This window comes from Physeter macrocephalus, chromosome 18, assembly GCF_002837175.3.
Source record: "Physeter macrocephalus isolate SW-GA chromosome 18, ASM283717v5, whole genome shotgun sequence".
Lineage (NCBI taxonomy): Eukaryota > Metazoa > Chordata > Mammalia > Artiodactyla > Physeteridae > Physeter > Physeter macrocephalus.
In genome coordinates this window covers 64,875,971-64,881,565 of record NC_041231.1, presented here as the reverse complement: position 1 = coordinate 64,881,565, position 5,595 = coordinate 64,875,971, and positions in this window count along the sequence as shown.

Below are 5,595 nucleotides of genomic sequence, written 5' to 3'. Positions count from 1 at the left end.
CGCCCCGCACTCGGAGCATGCGCCGGACTTTCAGTGCGCACGCGCGCGCCGCCGGCCTCGCCCCGCTGCCCCGCCCCCGAGCTGGCTGAGGCTGAGGGGCGCCGTGTTCCCTGTGAGGCAGCTGGGGCTGGTGGGGTTCCAGGAGGCGGCGGGAGAGGACGCTGCCGAGGAAGGGCCGCAAACGCTTCGCTTACCCAGTGGTCAGCTTTCAGAGTCCTCACAGGACGTGCCCGCCCTGGATGCACACCTTATACTCTTGACCGGAGGACATCCAAGTGGCGGAGTGAGCAAAACTGGAGCAAAGTCGAAAACGCACTCTGTCCGTACTCTGTGACTGGACCAAGTGCAAGGCTCCGATGCTTAATAATTAAGAGAACCAAACGGAAATCCAAAAGTTGGCCCCCAAAGCTACCTAAACTTTGCTTCAGTTGTTTTAATACCGTAAAATAGAATAGAAAAAAAAAGGAAAATACCAAGTGTTGACGAGGTTGTGGAGTAGCTGAATTCTTCTGTCCTGCTGCTGGAATGTAAACTAGAATAACTTTAAAAAACAATTTGGCGTGCTAGTAAAGAAGCATACCCTATGACCCAGTAGTTCCATGTCTATGTGTTCAGCCAAGAGAAGCGTGTGCTTACGGGGGCCCAACAATTATCAGAATGTTCACAGACGCATTTGTTTTAATAATCCCAAATGGAAATATCGCAAAAGACCATCAACAATAGAATAAATTAATACATTCACAGTGTTCATATACTGGAATACTACTCAGCAATGAAAAAAGTGACCTGCAACTACAGGCGACAACATGGATGAACTGCAGAAACATAAAGCTGAGCATAAAAAGTCAGACACGAAAGTGTTACCAGGGTTCTTGGCCTTCCCTAATCAATAGAAATTGACTAGAGGCCAGATAAGAAATTCAGGCAAGGCTTTATTGGGACCCCTGCTGTAGCATGGGGGAGAGAGAACAAGCAACAGGTTCCCTTGCTTGCTGGCTTGCTTGCTGGGGGGGCGGGGGGCGGGGAGCAAGCTTGTTCCTTATATAGGGTGAGGGTAGGGGTGTATCCAAGGGTTGGGCCAGAGGTGTGGCTTAGGTGGTCTGCCCACCCCCTTAGGTGGTGTTGAGTGCAGGGGGCATGCGCAGTACCCTGCTTTTGCTCCAGGCTCTTCAGGAGTGGTAATTGGGTTTTTTTGGTCTCTGTATTTTTTGGGTCCAGAATTTGCCCCAACGTCGCATGCACGCAGTTATTTTTAGTCCCATACAGTTTCTTTGTATTTTGTTGCTCGAGGAGAGGTGTGTCCATGTGCAAGCACTGCAGCAAAGGGACCCTGGTCCCAGCCTGTCTCATTCCCCCCGAGAGACTCTACACCCTTATTCTTAAGGGTAAGGAACCAAAGGTCTCTTCTTCTGAAACTTCTTCCTGCTGGACAGGGGCCGCAGAGCCTAACCTGCCCTAGATGTCCCTCGCTGTTTCAAGGACCTGTAGGGACCTGGGCCACTTTCCGCTGGAATGGGCTGAATTCCTTGAGCAATCATGAGCCTTACTTCAAACCGTTGGAGCCTGAAAGACACAAACTTAACCAAAAGGTTAAACAAACAAGGGCTAAAAAGGAGAAGAACAATGATAGCCATTAAAGGGCCTAGTAAGGGAAGGAACCAGGGTTAACTTTGGGCTTCCTTAACTGTTGACCAGACAAGGGAGGCAATATCGTCCCTGCCAAAATTATGAAGCCACTCTGCCTTATTCGGCCAGAAGGTAATCAAGGGCCAGAAAATTGTCAAGAACCACATCAGCCAAGGAAAGAAGAGAGGTCCCAAGTCCTGTTAAGGGTTCAAATAAGAGCCAACCCACTACATCATTTTACTTATCTGTTGATGGTGCCTGTCTTTTGAATAGGTATCTCAGATTGTCCACTGGCTCACAGGTGTATTGTTCTTCTGTTGTGACCTGCGGGGTTTCTGGAGGTAAAAGCTTTAGTCTGGACAAATGTATCTAACTAGATATCCCTTGAAGTTTGACAGCAGTAGGGGTGGCTAAAATTACTTTATAGAGACCCTTCCATTTTGGCATTAGTTGGTGTTGGGGGGACCCCTCTTTCCAGGTTTTAAGAAGAACTTGGTCCCCGGGGTTTATCTGTGGAGGAACTGCTCCTTCCTCTGTATTTTTAGTGGGAGCTGGCAGTGGCATAGTCCTGGATTGCCCTCTGAACTTGTTCTAGATTAATAATGTATCTCGGGACCTGGTTTACTTCCTCATCTGGTAGAATGTCAGTAGTAAGAAAAGGCCTCCCATTGGTCATTTCAAATGGGCTAAGCCTCAGACCACTCCTGGGGGCTACACGGACCCTGAGGAGTGCAATAGGAAGCAAGTTGGTCCAGGGTGCATGAGTTTCTTGGCAGAGCTTTGCTAGGTTTTCTTGAAAGTATGGTTCATTTTCTCTACCTTCCCTGAGGACCGGGGGTGCCAAGAGGTGTGTAGCTTGTAGTCTATCCCTAGGGCTGTTGTAAGTCCCTGTGTGATTTTGGCTATAAAAGAGGGCCCGTTATCACTCTGGAAGGACTTTGGAAGTTCAAACCGAGGAATTAGTTCCTTTAAAAGGGACTTACACATGTCCATAGCCTTTTCAGATCAGGTGGGGAAGGCTTCAACCCATCCTGTGAAAATAGCAACAAACATCAGAAGATATTTATATCCTGATCATGGGGGCATTTGGGTGAAATCTAACTGCCAGTCTTCCCCTGGATATGTCCCTTGGCGTTGGATTCGCCTGAGTAACGAAGGGGGGACTGGATGGGTCTGTGGGTTATTATGGGCTCATAAATCACAGGCAAGTGTTACTTGTTTTATTGTTCTTTTAAGCCCCTTCCCTGAAAAAGCCTTTTGCACCAAGTCCCATAGTGGGTGGCCTCATGTAAGCTCTTAGTGAGTTTCCATCATTGGGCCTCAGGGCTTAGAACCTTATCCTCCTCTTTATACCAGCCTGTGCTTCCTTCTCATAGCTCTACTTCTCAGCATTTTCATGTTCCTGTGGGGAATACTGGGGAAGGCTAGAGAGTTCAGGGGGACCAATCACTAGAGCCATAACTTGTTCAGGTTCCTGCAGCCAAGCTGCCTGTTTTGCAATTTGATCAGCTTTGCTGTTCCCTTAGCTCACAAAAGAGCCATCCCTCTGATGCCCCTTGCAGTGGATTACTGCTACCTGTGTTGGAAGCTGCACTGCTTCTAAAAGAGCCAGAATCAAATCTTTATGTTTTATGGGGGAATTTTTAGCAGTTAACATTCCTCTTTCTTTCCAAATGGCAGCATGAGCATGTAGCACGTGGAACCCATATTTAGAGTTAGTAAAAATATTTAATTTCTTATCCTTCCCTAATTTCAAAGCACTCATTAATGCAGTTAGTTCAGACTTCTGGGCTGATGTCTGGGGTGGCAGAGCCTTGGCTTCTATGACTTCATCTAGACCAGCGGTCCCCAACCTTTTTGGCACCAGGGACCAGTTTCGTAGAACACAATTTTTCCGTAAACTAGGGCAGGGGAGGGGGGTGGGATTGGGATGACTCAAGTGCATTACATTTATTGTGCACTTTATTATTATTACATTGTAATATATAATGAAATAATTACACACCTCACCATAATGCAGAATCAGTGGGAGCCCTGAGCTTGTTTTCACTTGCCACTCACTGGTCAGGTTTTGATATGGGTCTGCAAGCAATTGATTTATTATGGTCTCTGTGCAGTCCAACCTCTCTGCTAATGATAATCTGTATTTGCAGCCGCTCCCCAGCGCTAGCATCACAGCCTCAGCTCCATCTCAGATCATCAGGCATTAGATTCTCGTAAGGAGCGCACAACCTAGATCCCTCGCATGCGCAGTTCACAACAGGGTCCGCACTCCTATGAGAATCTAATGCCGCCGCTGATCTGATAGGAGGTGGAGCTCAGGCGGTAATGTGAGCGATGGGGAGCAGCTGTAAACACAGGTGAAGCTTCGCTCACTCGCCCGCCGCTCACCTCCTGCTGTGCAACCCGGTACCTAGCAGGCCACGGACTGGTACTTGTCTGTGGCCCAGGAGTTGGGCACCCCTGATCTAGACTAACTATGGCATACCCCGCCTTTTGGGTTCCCATTTCTACAAAACTGCTCCCATCAGTAAACCATTTAACCTCAGGGCTGTCAAGAGGCTCATCTAGAAGATCAGGCCTGCTGGAGTAAGTTTGTTCTATGGTCTCTATACACTGATGCAGTAGGTCTCCACTCTCAACCACTTGGAAGCAGAGGTGCTGGGTTCAGGGTTTGGCACACCTTTAAGGGGATGTCGGGGGTGTCCATTAGAAGGGCCTGATAACTTGTTAACTTTCCTCCAGTCAACCAATGATGTCCTTTGACTTCCAGCACAGATTGTACCTGATGAGGGGTTAATGCATCTAAGAGTTGTCCCAGGGTGAGCTTGGAAGTCTCATTAACCAACAGGGCTGTGGCTGCTGCTGCCCAAAGGCAGCTTGGCCATCACAGGGCCACTGAGTCCAGTTGTTTTGAAAAGTAAGCCACTGGTCTCTGATCTGGTCCCAGATTTTGGGTCAGGACTCCTAGAGCTATCCCTGACCTCTCGTGAAAGTATAGGGTAAAGAGTTTGTCCAAATTTGGAAGCCCCAGTGCTGGTGCTCTACTCAACTCTGTCTTTAGAGTCTCAAAGGCCCGCTGGTGGTCCCTATTCCATTAAAGGGGTTCCCTTTTTTCTCCCTCTGGAGCCTCATACAGGGGTTTGGCAATAAGGCCATAATTTGGAATCCTGATAAGACAGAACCCAGCCATACCTAGAAAGCCTTGGAGTTGTCTCTTTGTTGTTGGAGATAGTAATGCACTAGTTGCTATTTTTTGATCTGTGGCCAGGGCTCGTGCCCCTGGGGTCAAAGCAAATCCTAAATATTGAACCCATTGCTGTGAGATCTGAGCCTTGGTTGGAGAGACTTTATATCCCCTTTTTGCCAGAAAATTTAGGACCCTAACGGTATTTTGATCTGAATCTTGTTTGGTCTCACTACTTGTCAATAAATCATCAACATATTGTAGCAAAGTTCCCTTCTCAAGGCTCAGTTCCCTCAGTTCCCTTGCTAATGCATTTCTGAAAAGATGGGGGCTGTCCCAAAACCCTGGGGAAGCACTGTCCATGTATATTGGGTAGCTTCCAGAGTGTCAACGTCCCTCCATTCAAAGGCAAAAAGGTATTGAGAGTCTAGATGTAGAGGAATACAGAAAAATGCATCTTTGAGGTCCAAAACACAGAAATACTGAGTGCTTCCTGGCACTTAGGTGAGGAGTGTAGATGGGTTTGGCATTAGTGGGTGAATAGGCATGATGGCCTCCTTCACTGCTCATAAGTCTTACACAAACCAATACTCCCCGTTAGGCTTCTGAACAGGGAGGATCGGGGTGTTGCAAGGGGATTGGCAGGGCCTAATGAGTCCGTGTTTTAGGAATTTGCTGAGCAGCGGTTGGATTTGCCTCAGCAGTGGTTGGATTCACCTTCAGGCTTTAAAGGATATTGTCTCTTCCAGGGGTATTCATCCCCAGGCCTTAACCTTCTTTTT